Below are 21,658 nucleotides of genomic sequence, written 5' to 3' on the forward strand. Positions count from 1 at the left end.
ACTTACAGCTAGCAATAAAAATTAAAGGAAAACATTTTAAAATAATTTCCACATATTTTCAGGGCATATGATATATACATATATAATATATGTGTGTACCTATTATATACATAATATTTAACATTTCTGCATTTGCAACTTTTCTCACTAAACCACAGTAGACATAAGGTTTTATGAAATTCATAAAAACCCTTTTCCAAGCTAATTTTAAGGCTATATAATATTGCCAAATAGTATATATTATAAATAACTAACTATTGGGAGTTCCTACTGTGCCACAGAGGGTTAAGAATCCAGCATTGTCACAGCTGTGGCACTGATTGGATGCCTGGCCCAGGGACTTCCATATCCTGCGGATGTGGCCATAAAAAGGAAAAATAAAACCCTAACTATTCTTTGTTGAGAACATCTACATTATAACAGTACTGTGTCATTTATGACCCTTCTTGACTCCTCTAACATGTAGTTATTTTAAGAAGTTCTAGCCCATACTTTCATACCTCAGCTTCATTTATGAAATAGGAGAAAAATGAAGAGTCTTAATTAAAGCTGCAGCAGCTGATTCCCAGTCTAGGGTGTGTCTCCTTATGATTGGCTCTTGTCACCCTTTCTACTTGTCCTTCATCCACTTATCATCATTGTAAACAGTGTAATTAGTCTTCTGTGCACCTAGTTGTTTAAGGTATATCTCCCCTACTGGGAACACCATGAGGACAGGGACCACATCTACTCTGTTGACCTCTGTCCTCAGAGCCAACACAAGACCTCCCTGACGTGAGGATGATGCTCAATAAATATTTGTCAAAAGAATGAGGGAATCCATGGATGAACAAGTGATTTTTTTTAAATCTTTTATTATAGTTGATTTACAATGTTTTTTCTTTTTTAAATTTTTTTATTATTGTTATTTCCCCAACACAATTTTTTTTCCCTACTGTACAGCATAGTGACCAAGTTATACATACATGTATACATTCTTTTCTCTACCATTATCATGCTCCATCATAAGTGACTGACAGTTCTCAGTGCTTAACAGCAGGATCTCATTGTTAATCCATTCCAAAAGCAATAGTTTGCATCCATTAACTCCAAACTCCCAATCCATCCCACTCTTTTCCCCTCCCCCTAGGCAACCACAAGTCTATTCTCCAAATCCATAATTTTCTATTCTGTTGAAAGTTTCATTTATGCTGTATATTAGATTCCAGATATCAGTGATATCATGTGGTTTTTGTGTTTCTCTTTCTGACTCACCTCACTCAGTATGAGAGTCTCTAGTTCCATCCATGTTGCTGCAAATGGCATTATTTTGTTCTCTTTGATGGCTGAGTAGTATTCCGTTGCATATATATACCACATCTTCCTAATCCAATCGTGAAATGACAGGTGACTTTTTATCTAGTCTATCTGTCCTAACCGTCTCTGAAAATGAGTTCGTTTCCTCTAGATAATAGCCTCACAAAATAGAAGCATCACTGAATGCCCAGCAGAGGCCACATGACCACTTGGGTGTGGACACAACATTCAGTGGTTGTGATATGGAAAATAGGTCTCTAAGGTCCTTTCCCAAATCCTGGAATCAGTCACCTGATCAGAGCCAGGACTCAAGACAGGAAGAATGGAACTTATCTGAACAGAAAGAGTTTGTTTAAAAGTAACTTATGAGTTATTGGAAGCTGATTTCTTACTTAAAAAAAAAAAAAAAAACTTTTGAAACTAATTGCACAGGTAAATGAGCTTCAAGAGAGAGATTGAAAAAAAAATAGAATCTAAACATCTAGATGCAAAAAAAGTATTACTAAAAATTTGGCAGTACTTATATAGAAGATGCATTTTTAATCATTTGTCTCAGAAAACTAGGTCACTAAATGTCCATAGATCATGCTTTTTATACACTTTAGTTGAGAAGGATTCAAAAAACTGAGTCTTTTCCCCTTTATGGAATTAGGGACAACTGACATTTCTTATTAGAATATAAAACAGTGAAACATAGTTCACATATGTTACATAAAATTGTTATTTTTAAAGAGATTTCCTCTAGAAAGAGACACAACTTGTGTACAATGGAAAATTGAAAATTCTCCAATATCAAGATGAGTCAGCAAATAACTTCTCTATGACAGCAACCTAGGAACCCTGCTGAAGAGACAGACCTACTTTAGTGGGAGATCAGCTCTAGTTCCTGTGTGCAGGAACTACTGTCATTTGAAGACCTTTTTAGGTGATATGTCTCTGTCTGTGCCTGCTAAAATTTGTTAGGAACAGAGCATGATATTCCTGGGACAATATTTACCTGCAGGAAAGGATTTGCATTCAGTGGAATGTGATTACATCAGGCCTTTTCATTCTACTCAACCTTTCATTCTTTGCTTTCCCACAGGCCACAAACTGGTGCAACGGACAGCGTTTAATTAGAAATTCTCGTATTTGCAGAGATATCATCAACACTTGGCTTCATGCTTACACCTCCTCCAACGCACCCCCTGAAAAAATATTAATTTCCCCTTTGCTGTAAAGGGAAATGCTTTTGCCAAACATTTTTAATCCTCAATGTCATGTTCACTCAAAGGGAGGTGGGGAGGGAAAGAAGGTGAAAAAGGAGAGTAGGGATGGTGAGTTCTCTCCTTTCAGCTCTAGTCATTCAAATAATTTTGGCATTTTCTGGTGCTCAATTTGGTGCCCTCTTATTTCTGAGATGATACTGCCCAGTATGTAAATTACCCATTTATTCTTAACTGTTGGAATTGATGCCCTCTATTCCCAAAGGAACTGGCCTAAGAGACTGAGAACTTGATCTTGAGGCAGTGAGATCTGTTTGATAGCTCCCATGTTCCTCCTAACTCTGAATCTATATACTTTTTTCAAATTTCATTCAACTCAAAATTAATTTTTTTCCAGTAAAAATGACATAAGTGGAGGGGCAATACCTAGTTTTCTACAATGACAACAGGACTAGCTAGAGTTGAATAGATGGTTGTTTTCCCCTCTTACATGCCCAGGGTTAACCAGCCATAGACACACTCTTAAATGTATTGGTCACCCTTCATCTGCCCTCTCTTTTTTCCGGGACTATGTACTCTCTCTGGAGAAACTGCCTAACCAAGTAGATCTTGTTGTGACAGAAAGGCTGGTCTTCCCACCTGAGAGTTTGCCCAACATTCTGATACCCTGAAAAGTTGTCATATTTCTCTAGCAGGATGTCCAGAGAAGCATAACTTGAACACATTTTTATGTATTTAAAATCTTATATAAGTTGAACATATTTTTTATGTATTTTCTTGCATACAGCCTTTGTGCCCAGATAGAGGCAGAAAATCACCCTGGGACAGATTATCTTTGATGTTTCCCTGTAACACTTGAGTGGTCTTAGTGAAGCAGACTTGGCTGCTCTCCATGGAGAAGGGTGTGTTACACATGCCAATCTCCAACCACTGGGATGCTTGTGGAGTTCAGCAGGTTTAAAGCCCTTCTGATGGATTGAGATGACTTTGACAGAGGTTCACTGGGACATGAAGAGCTGCAGAGAGGACCTCCCTGTACATTTGGAGGAGTCTGGATCAGTGGATAGGGCTACTGTTTGTGAGAAGAGCTAGTTCCAGGAACACAGTTGGTGTTACAAGCCTACTTGTTCATCTCAGACCAGCCATCCTGGTGAAGTTGCTGTGTTTGGAAAGCAAGAGCCAATCCTTGGCATATAACCGAAAACAGCCGGCACCTTGGAGCCCAAGGGTGAGTTGTACCCAGAGCAAGTGCAGGGCTCATTAGGGCCCCATCACCACAGCGGACAAGAACACAATGGATGCTGCCATCCATGCCAGGGCATTGGCAGCACAAACATCCTGGAGCTAAAAGCTAGACCAACCCATGTAGACTGAACAAGTTCTATACAATTCAAGTTGTGGGCAAAGGCTTCAGAAGGAAACACCAAATTTCCTGCTGACATGGGCAGGTGGAGAAGGTTGTCCAAGAATTAGCTGGAATAAACAAAAATGTTCCGATTAGGGGCTAGATATGCACCTAAATGGATTAAATGGGTCCTAACTAGTGACATTTCCCACAAATATTCAGCCAAAAGATCCTTTTCTAAAAAAATATTCACTCTATGTCAATGGTATAAGATGGGAAAAGAAAAGATGTTTGTCTGAATGGTTGATCAGTTTGGAGGCACTTGGGCAGCAAAACTTGGAATGCACATTACTAGAAGGTCTTTATATATCCCTCTCCACCACCCTGTGATCAGGTTTTTAAACATGGCTGTCTATCACTTCAGGGGTAAGGCTGAGTAATCTCCATTTCTAAATCAGTGAAGATATATTTTATCCATGAAAAACAGAGACCTAAGGAGAAAAATACCTAAAATCACAACTGAACACTTGATGGTTATTGGTGTTTCAGCAGAGTGGTTTATGGTCATAAACCCTAAAACTAAACTGTCTTGGTTCAAATCCCAGCTTGACAACTTACTAGCTGTGTGACTTTGGGATAGTTACTTAAATTGTCTATGCCTCTCCTACTCATAAAATGGAGAGAAAATATGTAAACTAATAGTACAAAATTCATAGGCTCATAGCAAAAATTATATGAGTGAAACATAAAATTTTAAAACAGGGCCTGACATACAGGAAACACTCAATAAAGGTTAGCCAGTATTGTTACTATCAAACATATTTGCTGACACAAAATAACTGTATTGTGATTAGTAATAATAACCAAAGCAGACATGTATTGCTTCTTCTGTGCCCCTAAAATCCTCCTTATTTTGGTAATACTTCTTTTTTTTTTACTTTGGGGAAAATATTAGTTAATGGAAGGACACTTGGCCAAGTCCATCCAATGAGACTCAGCCCAGGGAGTGTGTTGTCATTTGGGGGAAAGGGAGGATCTCTATTAGAATTACAAGCTGGGAGGATGGTATTAGAGCTGCACCAGAGAGATCTACCTAAGAGTGAAAGTATCAGAGTATTTTGTATCCAACCTCAGTTGCATTAGGTATCCATTGCTGCATAAAAAATTACCTCAGAACAGCAGCTTAACACAACACAGATTATCTCACACCATTTTTGAGGGTCAGGCATCCAGGAGTGGCTTAGCTCCGGCTCAGGATCTTTCAGGAGATTGCAATCAAATTGTCATCAGGGGCTGTAGTCCAAAGGCTTGACTAAGACTGGAGGACCACTTCCAAAATGGCACACACATATGGCTTTTGTCAGGAGACTTCAATTCATTACCATCCGGGCCTCTCCATGGTGCCGTCCACAGCATGGCAAATGGCTTTCCCCAGAGTGAATCACTAGAGAAAGGGAGACAGAGAGAGACAGAGACAGAAATACTAAGAGGGAAACTACAGTGTCTTTTAGAACCTAAACTTGGAAATAACATGCTATCTCTTCTACCACATTCTATTGGTCACATTGACCAACTCTGGTACAGCGTGGGAGGGGACCACACAAGAGGACTACCAGAAGGCAGAGATCACTGGGAGCCCTCTGAGAGGCTAGCTATCCAATAACAGAATCAAGAGAGGGAGGGGGAGACTGAGTCTTATTGACACCATTTGAACCCCTAGAACATCTATGCCTTCCACAAGTCAGTAAGTGCCTTTCTGTATTTAAGTTTTGGGCTATTTTTTCATCCATTCCTACCAAAAGGTTCTTAATTAGTACAACTGCTAACTTTTATTGATCACATACTCAGTGTTGTGCAGCATGCTAAATCCTTTTCATGGATGACCTCATTTAACCCTCATGATAACTCTGTGAGATAGGGACTATTATTGTTATTATTATTGAAGTATATTTGGCATATGATATTATGTTAGTTTCAGGTGCACAACATAGTGATCTTCAAATCATTCAAAATGATCACCATGACAAGTAGGGGCTACTATTTTTTCTTTTTACAGCCACAACTGTGGCATATTGAAGTTCCCAGGCTCAGGGTCAAGTTGGAGCCACAGCTGCCAGCCTATGCCACAGCCATAGCAATGCAAGATCCAAGCCACATCTGCAACCTACACTACAGCTTATGGCAATGTTGGATCCTTAAACCACTTAGTGAGACCAGGGATCCAACTTGCATCCTTACGGACACTATGTCAGGTTCCTAACATGATGAGCCAAATCTGGGTATACAATTTTTAATTTTCTTTTCCCAGATGAAAAAAAAAGGGAGGCTGAGGAAAGTGTTACATGGTTTGTCAAAAATTCATGCAACTGGGAAGTGGTTAAATGCAATTTTCAAACCCAGGTGGTTCTACTCTAGAACCTACTCCTTTTCCACCTAAAAGGTTATTCTTCATGCATGTCTCCTCTTGATTCAGTTTGAGATCTTCTTTCTATGATATGAGCTCTGAGCTTGGATTCTTCTTGGGGTGGCTCACACACAATCTGGGACTGGTCTCACACCCACTGTGAACAGGGTCTATGGCCCAGAACAAGAGCAGCCTGAATCACAGGAGAGAAAATGTTACCCTGCCAAGCCATTCCCACTGTGGCATTCATGTTGCATATTCAACAGAGAGCAGGGCCAAGCAGCCAACTATTACCAGCCCAAAAGGTGCCTTCAGATTCTGATCCCAATAATTGAGGACATGTGTTACTCTGCAAACAGTACTGATGGGAAATGGCTGATAGTTCTTCCCTCTGAAGCTTAGGAAATGAGAAGGAAGAGGAGGGGGAAGGGAGGAGGCCAAACGTTTTCATTTTCTTATGTTAACAACTCTAAATGATTAAGGGTGAGAAGGGAATGGCAACGGAATATAAAAATGCTTTGTGTAAGGTTCACATCAACTCATGCTGTTAACTCCACCGCGGTTTATTAGTTCATGGGAAAAAATGACAAAAAGGAATAAAAACTCAATGATGAATCCAGTATCAACAATTTGCAGCCATAGTAACAAAGAAAGTGCAACTCATGAATTGAAAAAAGAAAAAATACGTGTGTATGTGTGTGTGTGTGTGTGTGTGTGTGTGTGTGTGTGTGAGAGAGAGAGAGAGAGAGTGGTCAGGAGGATGTAAAGAAATGGTTAGAGTGAAGAATGCAGTTAACCCCTGGTGGCTAAGAGGGCAGCTCTGCAGAGTCCATGTACACACGGTGGCTGAGATGTACATCACAGTTGGCAAAGAAGTTCTAATTCCTATTTGATGGACTTTCCAACTCAGCTGTAAAAATTCACTCAAGAATAAAACGACATAAAAGGCTCTGCCTGACAAGAATTTCTTTGGTTTTTTTTTTTTTTTTTTTTTTTTTTTTGAGGGGAGGTGGTAAGTCAAATTTGGTTTGCATTAGTTCAGCCCAGATTCATTACAGGAAGACAATAGGGTGTGTGACTTTTCGTGTATTTCCGCAGCTAGCTCTGGAATGTCTTGGAGCAACCTTGTGAATACAATTGTGGATAAAGTACAGCATCCCAGGGTTCAGAACCTCACCCCATTCTCTTCACCTTTGGGATATGTCATCAGTTTCTTATTTGTGTAGCCAGATGCCAGCAATGTATTGCTCCAGGACCCTGCAAGGGAGTTCAAGCAAGTGCTAGTGGTTTTGGAGGTCTGGGAGCAATCATCCTGATGGGAGTTGTGGGCAACTTAGGAACAATCCAATTATCAAATTTGGGGCTAGAGGCATCTTTAAGGGTCATCTAGTCAATGAGCCATATGATGCTTGAATTCTCCTTTTCCTCCAAACTTTGTGCCGTGCTCATAGTCAACCATTGGGAAGGAACTCTTCTCACCTTGGTCCAATCCATAGAGTTTTGACTGAAAAAGACTTTTAAATTGAGTCAAAATCTTTATTCCTGTAAATTATCACCGACATCCTCTCAAAGCAGGTCAAATGTTCACATATTTGAGGATGAATGGCTATTTTTTTTTCCTCAGATGACTTCTCCAGTCTAAACATAGAGTTCTTGATCATCCTGCATTTAGCTCTTCTCCTGAACACCTTGAGGGGACCTCCTAAAGTGTAATCCCTCAAATGAGCACAATACTCAACAAATAGTCTGTCCAAGGAAGGACAGTAACACCATTATTAGCATCATTCTGAGATTTTAATTCTATGAATGTAGCCTCATATTTACATGTTTCCAACAGCCTTATGGTATTTTGGACTCATAACAAATTTATTTCCCATTAAAGAGTATGTAATAGGCAAATTGGTAATATTTCTGGTTTTTAGTCGCCCATTCTGCTCCATCCTTCAGGCACATGAAAGGAGCACATGTACCCAGTCCTTGAAATTAGCTGTGGTCATGTGCCCAGCTTTGGCCAATAAAAAATGAGCAGAGGTCTCCTATGTCAATTCAGGGTCAAGGCATGTAAGTACTCATTCTTAGCTTTCCAGCCCACTTTTTCCCATCACAGCAATTGTTAATATATGTGTTGATTAGGAAGTGTCATGGATTGAATCAAGCTGGAATGTTGAGCTAACACACGGAAGACAGATGCCCTGGCACACTGCCTGGACATGCAGTACACTTTCCTTGAGTAAAAAGTATTTTGTTGGGTTATGTGCAAGATTTGGGGATTATTTGTTATTGCAGTATAAACTAAACTTTCCTAACTCAATGTATAAGGTTTTTTTTTTTAAAGTAGAATCAGATTTCCCACCCTACATATCCCCCTACACCACCTTTTTTTTTAATATATTTTAAGAGAAATATATTAATATCAAAATCTTAACATTCTGATTTAGGGACTTATATTTGTTTCATTTTTTTCCATGAAAATTAGTTTTAATCATTTTAGTCTAATGGCCATTTCTATTTTTCTTTTTTTTTTTTTTGTATTTTGATACCAAAAAACACCCAAAGTAGTCTCTCTTCCTACTACCTCCCGTGCATTTGAAACTTTGATAATAAATATTTGAGGACTGGAAAGAAGACATTTCTGATTACATAATTTTCTTAGCTCTCCACCCTCTATTCTCACAGTAATGTTCAACACTAACAAAGACAGTTCCATGCTTTCTTAAGCTTTCTTAACTCAGTATGGACATTTAAAAAAAAAAGTCCCTGGGGGACCAGTAATCATTGGAGATCTTGTTTTTATTAGCTCAGTAAGATCTCAGTAATGAAGACAAGACATACCATGGGAAAATATATAACTGATTCACTTTATTCAACTACAAATTCACTCTATTTTGAGTACTTTGGGGGGACTCTAATGATAAAAAAGACTCTAGTACCATTCTCAAGACTTGTGAAGGATCAGGCAGGCTGAAATCAGCTTGCTTACGTTGAGAAACAGCTCCAGCAATATCATTGTTGCTGACACTGCTGGTTGTGTATCCAGTGGCCAATTCCTGTCACGTTAACCAAACCTTGACTTTGTTCAGGTATCAGGAGTACACAGGCTTTAGGAAGTATAGGCTCCCTTCCCCCAGAGCAGTTATGGGAATTATATTTTCTTTTGCCAGTCACTGGTTTGGGAATGGTCATGTATTACAATTTTGGCCAATGAGAAGAAGGTGAAGTCTGCAGAGAAGTTTCTGGGAAGTTTTTCTTCAGCTTTTCAAAAGGGACACAGGGAAATAGGGTTTGCTCTTCTAGCATCAAATATGAATGTGTGAGAACATGATGCTTAAGTTGCCTTGGACATCTCTCACCATTATAGGGTTAGCCTGAGAGTAAAAACTAACATAGTTAACCAAGCAGGTCAGAAAAGTTGGAAGGAACTAGGCTCTTTACTGCATAGCTGAGGTGCTGAATTAACACAGTTAACCAAGCAGGTCAGAAGAGGTGGAAGGAACTAGACTCTTTACTGCATAGCTGAGGTGTTGAACTGTCTCACCACTAGAATTCTTATATGAGATAATAAATCTCTTTATGACATAAGCCATTTTGAGGTGGGTAAAACTTTTGTCACTTGCTGTCAAAAGCATTCTGATTAATATTATCATTAAAATGCATTTCATTATAACATTGTGCTGTTTTATAAAAAGCAGATTCATAATAGGAGGAGGAAAGCAGCAGCAGTAGTAGCAGTAACACTACAAATGATAACACTGTCTTACAGTTACGAGAACCTACTTTGTAGGAGGCACTGTGAGAATCAGTTTTAGACAGGTTTTTTTTTTCCTTTATTCTTCTAATTCAAGATCCTATCTCATATGTTTTGGGCTCATTGGGTCATTCTGCTCTGTCTCATGTGCTCTGTTATACCTGTACCCTGACATTCAGAGAAACCAAGACACTAGGTTATAGGTAGTTAACATGGTGCAGCTCACCAATGGTCTCAGGCCATTCATGGAGGAGGTACAGTGCTGCCCTTTCTGCATTCTGCTGGTGCTGTTACTGGATTGTTGCCACACTGGGATCTGGAGAAAGAGGGGGTACAACAGCAGTACATCTTCTTAATGGCCTTAATGTTTTCTGAGCACCTGAGCCAAGACCAGCACTCACTGGCCAGTGTGAGAGGCTTAACTCAGCCCTTCCAAGCCGGCCTTACCTCGGAGTAGTGAGAGGGAACCCTTCTCTGCTACTGCCTATATTCCCCTCCATGTCTGGCAGAGCTGCCAGGGAACTACAGCACAGAAAAACATGGGTAAACAGGACGCAAATTGCTGTTTACAGTTTTCTCTCTACATTTCAGCAAGGAGGCCACCTGTAAAAACAGAATGTTGTCAGTGTCATCACCCAAGAAAAGAAAACAAAGGCATGTGGGCATTTGGAATGATGTTTCCTGGCCCTCTTATCCAATTCCAGCTGTACTAGACCTGGCAAATAAATAGGATTCTGACCTAATTTATCATAGAATCCCAGCTTGGAAACAGTCATGTTTTTTTTCTAAGAAATGACATTTAGTGCCAGAAGTCAGTACCTCAGCTACTTTATTCCAAGGACAATGGGGGTACAAAAAAGGAAAATGAACATGTAGTGTGTGGTAAATGCAAAGGAAAAAATTAATCCCTGATGGTTGCTGAGTACTCCCCATCTTGAGTAGGCAAAAATACACAAAATGGGACCTGGTTTAATTATAATTTTATATCTAATTAAAATAAGAATAAGTATGGTTTTAAAAGCATGGAGAAGAGCTTTAAAGCAATAGTTTTTCCCTGCACCCTTCCCAGCCTACCCCCCTATGCCATGCCCCAGAAGCAAGCACTCTGACATCTGTATTCCTGGGTAATAAGCATTAATTTTTGTTTCTTGATCTATCAACTCTAAATTATATCAATTTACTCTTTTTTTTTTTTTTTTTTGTCTTTTTAGGGCAGCATCCAAGGCATATGGATGTTCCCAGGTTAGGGGTCAAATCGGAGCTGCAGTTGCCGGCTTACACCACAGCCTCAGCAACACAGGATCTACACAACCACTCACATAAATGCCGGATCTTTAACCCACTGAGTAGGGCCAGGGATCGAACATACATCCTCATGGATACTAGTCAGATTCATTTCCACTGAGCCACGACGGGAACTCCACCAATTTACTCTTAAAGAGATGATTTAGCTCTTTTATATTACCCTTCACCTTCTCTCCCCTGTATCCTCCTGATCTTTAATAATTACATTCCTATCAGTTTTTCTGTTGGCCACCTTTGTAATTTTAAGTAACACATTTACATCACTATTTCATTCTCCATCAACCTTAGTCAACATTTTGCTGTGGCTGTGGCATAGGCCAGCAGACACAGCTCTGCTTTGGCCCCTTGCCTGGGAACCTCCATATGCCATGAGTGTGGCCCTAAAAAAACCAAAAACAAACAAACAAAACAAAAACAAAAACAAAACAAAACAAAAAAACGTAGTCAATATTTTAGTCCCTTTTTTCATAGAATAAACTACAATTATAAGTATAATCTTTGCATTAACAAAGCTGTAAATATTTCTTTATGCTCTGGTGCCAGGCATGTATGTGCTCTCTATTGACTACTTTTAAAAGATGAAAGTGAATACACAGCATTTATACTGTGAGTAAATACTGCTCACTGCTGAACCAAATAGCATACTCAGATTGTATTTTCTTCTTAACAGGTCTTCTGGGCTGTGTATGGAGAAACAGTTTTAGTATCAAGCCAAAAGGACTCTTTCTTACCCATTATCAATTGCTTAAAAGCATACCTCTTTATTATTTTTGTCATGTCTGGGCAAGACTTTTGTTTTCCCTGGAATTTCTAATAGCCTTTGCCTTTTTTCCTTATTGACAAAAGAATAATGTGCTTTCACATTTTCCTCAAGTTCATCCCTCAGTCAAGCTAGCAAGGCTGCTTCTCTAATCAGTACATCCTCAAGACTAGCATTGGAGATCTCCCTTTTACTGTACTCTTGGGTTGGAGCCTCATTTTCCTGTATCCCATGTTGCCTTTTTCTTAGTTTTCTTTCTCATTCTTTCTAACACACATCTTTAAAAAACTTCAAGCAAGGATGTCTTTGCTTTTCTGGAAAGATCTTTATTTTGACCTTATACATACTGGGTAGTTTGTCTGAATTCAAGATTCAAAATCCCCCACCTCCCACTCAGGCACTTGGGAATTGAAGATTCTAACAGCAACAGGAGAGATGAGGGGAAACAAGAGAACAGGAGCCCAGTGAGGTCAGAGGAGGAGAAGTAGCACCTGATGTGAGAGATCAGAATGGAGTATGGGGAGAAAGAGGAAATAGAATATTTCTTTCCCTCCCCTTTATCCTCCAGACTTTTAATATCCTCCAGACTTTTAATATCCTCCAGACACTACTTTTGTTTCTTCTATTGGCTACATTTGTGACTTTAAATAATATGTTAACATCATCATTCATACAAAATCATATCAATGTTCATATCAAAAGTAGAGGGTCCTGCCTATCAGTGAGTTGATTGGCTAATATTTTTAAAATCACTTTATTGAAGTATGATTGACATGTAAAAAGTTGTACATATTTGGAACTCCCTTGTGGTGCATCAGGTTAGGGATCCAGTACAGTCATAGGTCGCTGCTGGTGTGGGTTCAATCCCTGGGCCAGAAACTTCCACATGCTGCAGGAACAGCCAAAAAATAAATAAATAACTAAAAAGCTGTACATATTTAATGTTTACAACCCAATGGGTATGGGGATAAATATATACCCATAAAACCACGACCATCATAAGGGCTATAAATGTGCTCATTTTCAGGAGGGCATAGGTGAGAGAGGAAGGGAGCACTCAGAGCACACCCAGGTAAGGGGCATCAAGACCTTGGCTGGGGGGATGCTGCAGTTCCTTCTCTGTGCTCCATAGAGAGGCTTCAGGGCTCGGGTGACAGACCAACAGGTACCAGAGCCTTCTACCTTCCTACAGGGAACGCAGAAGTCCCCAGTGCAGCCAAGATCCAGAGGAGCCTGCTGTCATGTTAGCACCTTCAGGCTGCTGGCTTTTGGAGCACCAGGAAATAGCACCATGGGGTGGGAACTGGCTCTACAGAGCTCTCACAGGGGCAGGGCCATGCAGGAAGCACTATTCAGTGGCAAATACTGTGAGGAGGCTAGAATGGACCACTGACTGTCAGAACTAGGTGTGAGTACAGGTGTGGTCCCCTAGAGATGCCCAGAAATACCTGGGGGGAGGCTGAAATCCTGTGTATACATGGGGGCACAGACCCTTGACATATGAATCCTGTTAGTTCAGCTCTGTACCTGTGGCTTGGGGACAACTATGGATCTATGAAGTTGTGTGTATAAGGCAGAGAAGACAAGCTGCCACTTTACAATATTTAATGGGCCCTCCTTGGTAACAGGTTGTCCACCACCAAGAAACCCAATTCACTCAGTCTTTGGAAACTAGATTAAGCTGGTCTAACATTTACAGTTCAGCTTCCAACCCCTCATTGTGCAGATGAATAAAAGAGGGAGGGAGGGGAAGAGAGAGAGAGAGAAAGTACTATTTCTTCCTTTCATCCTCATCCCTTTACTTCCCCTAACATAATAAACACATAGCAATTGGCCCAAGATTTTCACTAGGAAAACCATTCTCTCCCTCTCCAAACTGGGTCTTCTATGTGTAGAGGAGTAAGGGCCTTCTTAGAAATAATGTGGAGGGACAGGAATTCAAATAGTGAAGTCAAATGCATCTTCTAGAACAGTAGAGCTCACAGGATGATAGAGATCATCCAGTAAGGCGGTTTCTAGATCCGTGTGCCCTTTCTTCATCATCCTCCTGTCCCATCCAGTAGAAGAAAAAGGGAAAAAAATGAGATTGGGCTCTAGAACATGGCATTGAAGAATGTATGTCTAACAGGGGACAAGAAAGACTGAGTGTTGGAATGTAGATCATGGTGAGAAATGCCAACACTTTGAGAAGATGTGCTCTGAAGGACAGTGTAGGGGAAAAAAGATACTTTCCTCTGAATTTAAAACTCAGCACTGTAATATTTAAAAAGAAGAAAGTGGCTAGAGGAGTAAATTTAAAAAATGAGAACTGGGATGAATAAGGAAGGGTTCAACTCAGGAAAGAATAAGGAGGATGGAAAGTAAAGGATTACTACAGAAAAGGGAAGTGGGAATGAGAATAGAGAGGCCCACAGTGAGGGGAGGTGCTGGGTGGGGAGAGGAGGAGGCGGGAATGGCGGTCAGGATGGATCATGGCAGCCTGGGAAAGCTGAGGCAATCACCGAAGTGGAGACAGGCCGGGGGAGTGGACCAAGCCATCTGGGAAGAGGCTGGGAGGAGGAGAGGAGGAGGAGGAGAGGAGCAAGGATGGCCCGAGTCCAGGCAGGCTCATACAGGAGACTCTGAGCACTGACTCATGGCTCTCCTGCAGGAGACTTGCTGCATGGCCCCTGGGCTGCACAGCTACTTGAAATCATCAAGAAGCTTAGCACATTAAGAAGTTATTAGAAAACATTCAGGGTAGATCCAGCTGTTGTTGCCAAATCTGTCTGATTGACATTGTAACAGTCGCTTTGTGGGCCTGTGGAGTCCACCTTGTCGTGACAATGCGCCATCTCTTCCACCCTCCTTTTCTTCTTCCCCTCTAAAGCCCTGTGGCTGCCTTTCCATAACCTTGCTCTCCTCCCTCACCTCCCCTCGTAGGAGTGTGACTGAGTGAAGTCACTGAAGCAGTCATGGGCTCCATGGCAACTTCCACATAGCTGACCCAGGAGAGATGCTGAAACATGCCTGGCTTTTTCTTCAGCCTCACATAGGTGCTCAGTCAAACATCCTCCAATGGTTGTTCAGAAATTCACTGTTTTCTCAGTACTGCCAGAGACCTGAGTTAGGAGACCATCCTCTGCTCTGTGGCAGATGACTGATGGACAGGTCTATCTTCCTTAAAGTTCCTCTGGCACAGGCTGAGATTCATGACTATAGGGGAAAGGTCAACTCTGTATCCCTAGCACTAGGAGGATGCTGGAAAAAAGGCAGGTAATCTTCCCCTAAATCTGTGTCATTTATGTGGGCCTCCCTAGCCATCAAGCTTTTAAGAATGATGATTACTTCTTGTCTCCAACACTCAGGACTACGTCAGAGAATGTGTGTGGTGTGAACAGGAACTGATAGGTATTAATGATAATGTTAAAACATATAGAATGCATAGCATACCCAATTTTTTATAAAATTAGCTTATTTTGGTTTTCATCCTCACCAGTTAAGGGAGGTATAATTATCTCTATCAGCCTAGGAAGAAATCAAGTCTTAGGTAGTTCAAAGGATCCTCACACAGAGCTAGAAAGAAACAGAACTGAACTGGAATGTAGATCCTTTGAATTGATAAGAGCAAGAAGTTGGAGAATAACTTAGGGGAGAAACTGAGTAAAAGGGATGGGCAGTTAGCCTCACATGGGTCATACCCATCCCTTTCTCTGAATAGGATCCAGGAAGCTTGGGTTCAGAAGTGGGTCATGGGAATAAAGCTATAATTACTAAGGGAAACAGCTGTTGAAACGGGCCGCAAACATTTTGGCTTCCCCTTCCCTTTCAGAATCCTGTATGTTAGTGGTTTCCAATCCATGCCCTGAGGAGCTCTGGAGTTGGTCAAAGTTCTCAGGGTTAACTTGACTGTACAGTGGACCACCTCTGCAATGCCACCTCACCTGCTTTAGAGACAGAGCAGCTGCACAAAATTGTATTTGAAGAAAAAAGCATTCCTCTACTTAGGAAAAATCTTTGAAAACTATGATGACTATTTAGCCTCTTACCTATTTATTTCCCTGGGACATCTGGATAATTTTCAGCCAAGGAATTTGCCATTAAAAGAGGTAACTATCACCTATAATGACACAGAGGGAGCTCTGATCTGGAGTAAAGATCAGGCTTGAGACATAGGATTTAGAAGCCATAGGAATGTGGTTATCCAGGGTCAGAGGAGGGGGGGTCCACTAAGGCTGTGATGGTCGGAACTCTTGAGTTGAGCAGGACTACATCAGAGAATATGTGTGGTGTGAACAGGAACTGAAAATGGATGTCAGGGATCACATTCCAGGTTTTCCTCACCACCTGTAATAGAGTTCTACTAGTTTCTAGTGATCCAGGTTGAGCTTCACTCCCCAGAGCCTCCATGCACTAAGTTCAGCTGCAAACACCACCAACCACATTACATAGAATTGGGTCTTGTCTTCTATTTTTAACTTGCCACTTTCATAAATGCGTAAAATCAATATTCAACCTTGTCATCTGGCTAGACTGCTGAACTCCCTAAATCCTGCTAGCAAGCCTGGCTCAAGTCAGGATTTGAGACTAGGTAAAGAATTAGGAACCTGAATAGATACGGGTTAAAATTTGATATAAAGGTGACTGAATTTAGTCACAAGACATCAACAGCAGCAGCACCCTGAACCTGTTGAGAGTCAACAAACAATTTTTTTATTGCAAAGGAAAAATCAGGGATCTTGTCAGAAATTATTTTGGTGATTCTGAAATAAAGACATTTCAGAGCCATGACTAGCAATGCAATTAAATGCTATCCTTTTTTTTGACCCCTCGTATCATAGAAACAACAGCTGACATACAATATTACATAGGAGAGGAGGAAAAGACCTTGGAAAGTTTAATCCTGGATATCTTTGGCCTGGGGTTGAATATCAGGTGGAGCACTGGCCTGCCTATGAATCGTGCACGTTAATTTCTGAGGACTGGAACCACTCAGCCTAAGTCATCCCCTTGGCAATTACTCCTCCCCAAGGCAGTGCCCTGAAAGCACTGCTACGTTAGGCAATTGTGGCAAGCTGGTAACCTGATAGCGGTACATTATGTAGTTATGTGGGAACTCTGGTTTCTGGAACAGATTGAGGTTCCCAAGCTCTAGTCTTGTGCTGTTTGGGTGTGTCTTTCACAAATCACCCTTTATGTAGAAAACAGACTAACATACTAACACCATCCTTAGGAAGTTTTTCAATAGCAGCATGAAGTTAATCTATCTCTTTCAAAGGACTCTTGTCAAAAAGGTAAAAAAAATTGCCCCAAATAATAAACAACTCCCTTCTCCAAATGGCATATGTCACCTAGCTTGTTTAAAGACTGTTCTTTTGGGGAAGTTAGCGTAACATTTCACTTAATAAATGAAATGGCTAGGGTAAAGTAAGGAGGGTTTTGAGTCCCAGTTTTCATGCTTGTGACATGAACAAATTCCCTGTGCCTAGTCATCCACCCCTCACAGAAGCTGACTTTGAGAAAACAAGAAAGAAATGAGAAGAAGCAGAATAGAGCATCTTCATGATTCAGCCCAAGGGACTTGTTTTAGATACTTAGGAAGAGAAGAAAAGGGGGAAATTGGATGTCATATCCCAGAGGCAGCAACACTGTCAGTCTGAGCCTTACAAGCTGTAATCCCATGCCTCAGAGTGAATATTCAAATAATTTATGGGGGTTGGGCTCCTCTAAACAGATAGCCTGAAAATGTCCTTCTAGAGCCGTGTTGAGGTAGCTAAAGAACAGAGATTTACTATGACCAGGTTGGGAGTGGGAGCTTAGGGAACAGGAGAGGAGGGTGGAGAGATGGAGAGAGAGGATTGCCTAGAGGACTGGGAGGGGAGAGGAAGAACCCAGTAAAGCTTATGAGTTTTTTGTTTTTTGTTTTTCTTTTACTGTATCTCTCCAGATATATGTAGGAGAACTTTAGGCATGATGTGAAGCATGAGACATACATTCTGGAAAAGGAGAATTTTGGACAATATGTTTAATGCTGGTATTAGATTTGGCTTGGTCTCACAGAGGTCTCAGGTAACTGATAGTGGGCAAGTCCCTTTTTGGCCTAGTTCCCTTGGGAGCTCCTCAGCAAGCATGAGTGTACCGGTGTGAGGGATGTGCCCAGGGGACATACCTCAAGGCTTGTTTCCCATCAGACTCTATGGGCAGAGAAGCTGGCTCAGATGTCACACAGGCCCTTGGCCACTCCCTCTTAAATGAGCTAGAGGAACAGCCACTGGACATGTGATAAGTGATGCCCAATATTAGGATACCCAGAGGTGAGATTTGTTGTTGTTGTTGTTGTTGTTGTTGTTGTTGTTGCTATTTCTTGGGCCGCTCCCACGGCATATGGAGGTTCCCAGGCTAGGGGTTGAATCGGAGCTGTAGCCACCGGCCTACGCCAGAGCCACAGCAAAGCAGGATCCGAGCCGCGTCTGCAACCTACACCACAGCTCACGGCAACGCCGGATCGTTAACCCACTGAGCAAGGGCAGGAACCGAACCTGCAACCTCATGGTTCCTAGTCGGATTCGTTAACCACTGCGCCACGATGGGAACTCCGAGATTTTTTTCTTTTTTCTTTTTTTTTTTTTTTTTTGTCTTTTTGTCTTTTTGTCTTTTCTAGGGCCTCACCTACGGCACATGGAGGTTCCCAGGCTAGGGGTCTAATTGGAGCTACTGTTGATGGCCTATGCTAGAGCCACAGCAATGTGGGATCCAAGCCAAATCAGTGACCTACACCACAGATCACGGCAATGCTGGATCCTTAACCCACTGAGTGAGGCCAGGGATGGAACCCGCAACCTCATGGTTCCTAGTCAGATTTGTTAACCACTGAGCCATGACGGGAACTTCTGGAGGTGAGATTTTTAAAGTTTGGGATGGTGTCACTTCTAAACTATTTGCCAACAGCTCTCACATGAAGGAAAATATCCAAAGGAAGAAGAATGATCACGCCGTTATCTGAATGTTTACTAGAGGAAATTTTCCCAAATACTTTATACCACAGGCTACTGTCTCTTTCTGAAATATTAGTTGGATTTTTAAATTTTCTCTCTTGAAATCAGCATCTTACTACTTATATTTTGTAACAAAGGCAGTGCACTGCTAGGCTTAAAGCTGTAAACCCTGGCCTCACTGTGTCCTGGAGACTTTTTTCAGCTGGAAGGGGCAGGCCAGGAAGTCACAGAAGTTCCAAGTGGTTCTGTACTCTCAACAATATCCATTTGGATCAGAGTGTTACTCTGAATAAGGGTAGCGCAACCATACGAAGGCCAGTGACATATGGTCTGGTGAGAAAGAGGAGCTGATGCAGTTAGATTCCTTTCCTGAAATGTTTGGGAAACTGAGCTGTAGAAAGCTCATGTAGACAGAGGGCTGGGATGGCCACCATGGGACATGCTGAATGAGAAGAGAACAGAACAGATACAGAAAAAGGGAAGGGTAGCGGGGAGGGGAGACTACTACTAAAAAGAATGGTTTTGGTTCCCAGCAACATTCTGGGTCCCAAGAGTTCTTGTGGTGCTTCATTTCTTGTTTTTGCATCCCTGTGACCCTGCTTGGTTTCCTAACCACCACACTCCCTACCATCACTCCCAACAACTTCCCTTCCAAAAGTGGGCTTGCCTGGCTGTTCCTTCCCACCATAAAGATGATTGCCTGAAAAAAGTCTCTCTAGTTCTATCTGGGATTTCCTTTAAAGACACTAAACCAAGAGAAATACAAAGTGCCCAAAAGAAGAAAGGAAATATTAGCTTAAAAGAAGAAGGAAATAATCACAAACTAGACAAAATTTAACTAAATTTTGTTCAGTTTAAAATTTTAAAGTGACATTTATGCTAAAAAATGTACATCATGATTAAAAAAAAAAGAAGAATGAAAAAAGACAACATCATGAATAGAATAGGAAAAGACATAAATTTTTTTTTTCTTTTTAGGGCCATACCTGAAGCATATGGAAATTCCCAGGCTAGGGGTCGAGTCAGAGTTGCAGCCAAAACTCTATGCCACAGCCACAGCAGCACCAGATCCAAGATACATCTGTGACCTACACCCCAGCATGGGACAATGACAGATCCTTAACCCACTGAGTGAGACCAGGAATCAAAACTCATCTTCATGGACACTATGTTGGGTTCTTAACATCCCCAGCCACAAGAGGAACTCCAAATACTCTCCAGTTTTCTTTTTTTTCTTTTTTTCTTTTTTCTTTTTTTGCCACACCACACAAAATTTCCCAGGCCAGGGAACAAATCTGTAACAGAGTGGTGACCTGAGCCACAGCAGTGACAATACCAGATCCTTAACTGCTAGGGAACTACCTGAAATTTTTAAAAAGAGCAAATGGTTAAAGAAAAGAACTAGAGAGAACTCTGACATTCTTTTTAAAAGGAAAAATGCCAGAAGGAGATACCTACTATGAGCTAGTGGCTTTATACAATCTTATTTGATTCTCACAACCAGCCCTATTTCACAGAGTGCAAACAATTCAAAATAGTTAACCTGCCAATGTTAGAAAGCAAAAAAAGAGCAAAAACCCCTTGTCTGGCTGGCTCCAGAGCTGATTCTTTAAAGGAAGACTGAAGGAAAAACATGTTTATCCCCCCCACCCCCCCACCCCCCAGCTCTGCAGTCAGGCAGCAGTCAGAGAGGCTTCCTGGTGCAAAGATGAAGGGCTCTGAGAGGGACTGATCTTCAGCAGGTTTTCCCACCTGAAAGTCTCAGCAGCAAAAGGTTGAGGATTCTATTCCACTAAGTGTTTGCAATTGTTGGGATTTTCCAAACAGCTGGATCTTTTACAAAACAAATTCTGGCCTAAAACCTGATTACTGAGAAAGACAGCTGTAGGGTGGGACTTGTGCATAGCCTCATCTGAGGTCAGGATTGAGCAAACAAGATTAGGCTAAGAGAGTGCATCTTGTGAAAAGCCTTGGTACAATTTACCCAAGGAGGAAACTGCCAATGAGAACAGCACAGCCCTGGTGGAGGATTGTTTATAGTGTCTGGATGTAGGACATTCACCAGTGAGGGTGCCCTTGCTTTCCAGGTATTGGAAGGAAAAACCTTATTTAGAATAATTAAAAATCAACTCAGCTGCAGCATTTGAAGCAGAGGTGCTCCTGACTTTATAATAGCTGTCTCAAGACTCAAAGCATTTTTTTAACCCCTCTCCAAAATGTGATGACATTCTGAGAGATATCCCTACTCTGTAAGTATGCACATTTGAGAGTGGAAAGACAGGAGTGAGTTATGCTAGATTATTATATACTGCCCATGTCAGGAAAAATCAGGACCTGGAAATCCTGACTGCCAGGTAAAGGGTTTGCACTTTGGTACCCTTGTTTTACAACACCCAAGAGGTCTTGCATTATCTTTTCCTCATTCATTCCTTAGTCACATATATGCTGAGATACATATGTCTGAGATATGAAAGTCCTTTTGCCAAGAGCTAGAAAATTCAAAGAAGACAAAACCTTAGCCCTTGGGGTCTGATGCTATGTGCAGCAGGCCTCCATTGTGGGCCTGGGAAATGCAATATCTAAATTCTACGTCCAAATTCTGTAGGATTGGGGGAAAAAATTAT

At 41.2% G+C, this 21,658-nt stretch overlaps 2 long non-coding RNA genes across 2 annotated transcripts in view; one reads left to right on the forward strand and one right to left on the reverse strand.

Moving 5' to 3' along the window:
- The window catches only part of LOC102161909 (uncharacterized), a 144,509-nt gene that overhangs the window by 5,225 nt on the left and 117,626 nt on the right, over window positions 1-21,658 (forward strand). The gene's annotated exons all lie outside the window — the stretch shown is intronic.
- LOC106506735 (uncharacterized) lies at window positions 829-20,122 on the reverse strand. The gene is made up of 5 exons (XR_002345016.2): window positions 20,021-20,122; window positions 10,443-10,598; window positions 10,222-10,311; window positions 5,016-5,290; window positions 829-3,974 (listed from the first exon to the last, which is right to left on the reverse strand). It is a non-coding gene; the product is annotated as an uncharacterized LOC106506735 (long non-coding RNA).

The sequence above is a fragment of the Sus scrofa genome, chromosome 1 (assembly GCF_054392235.1).
Source record: "Sus scrofa isolate SSC_HxYL_T2T_F1_AM1 chromosome 1, Sscrofa_HxYL_maternal_Yorkshire_Landrace_v2.0, whole genome shotgun sequence".
NCBI lineage: Eukaryota > Metazoa > Chordata > Mammalia > Artiodactyla > Suidae > Sus > Sus scrofa.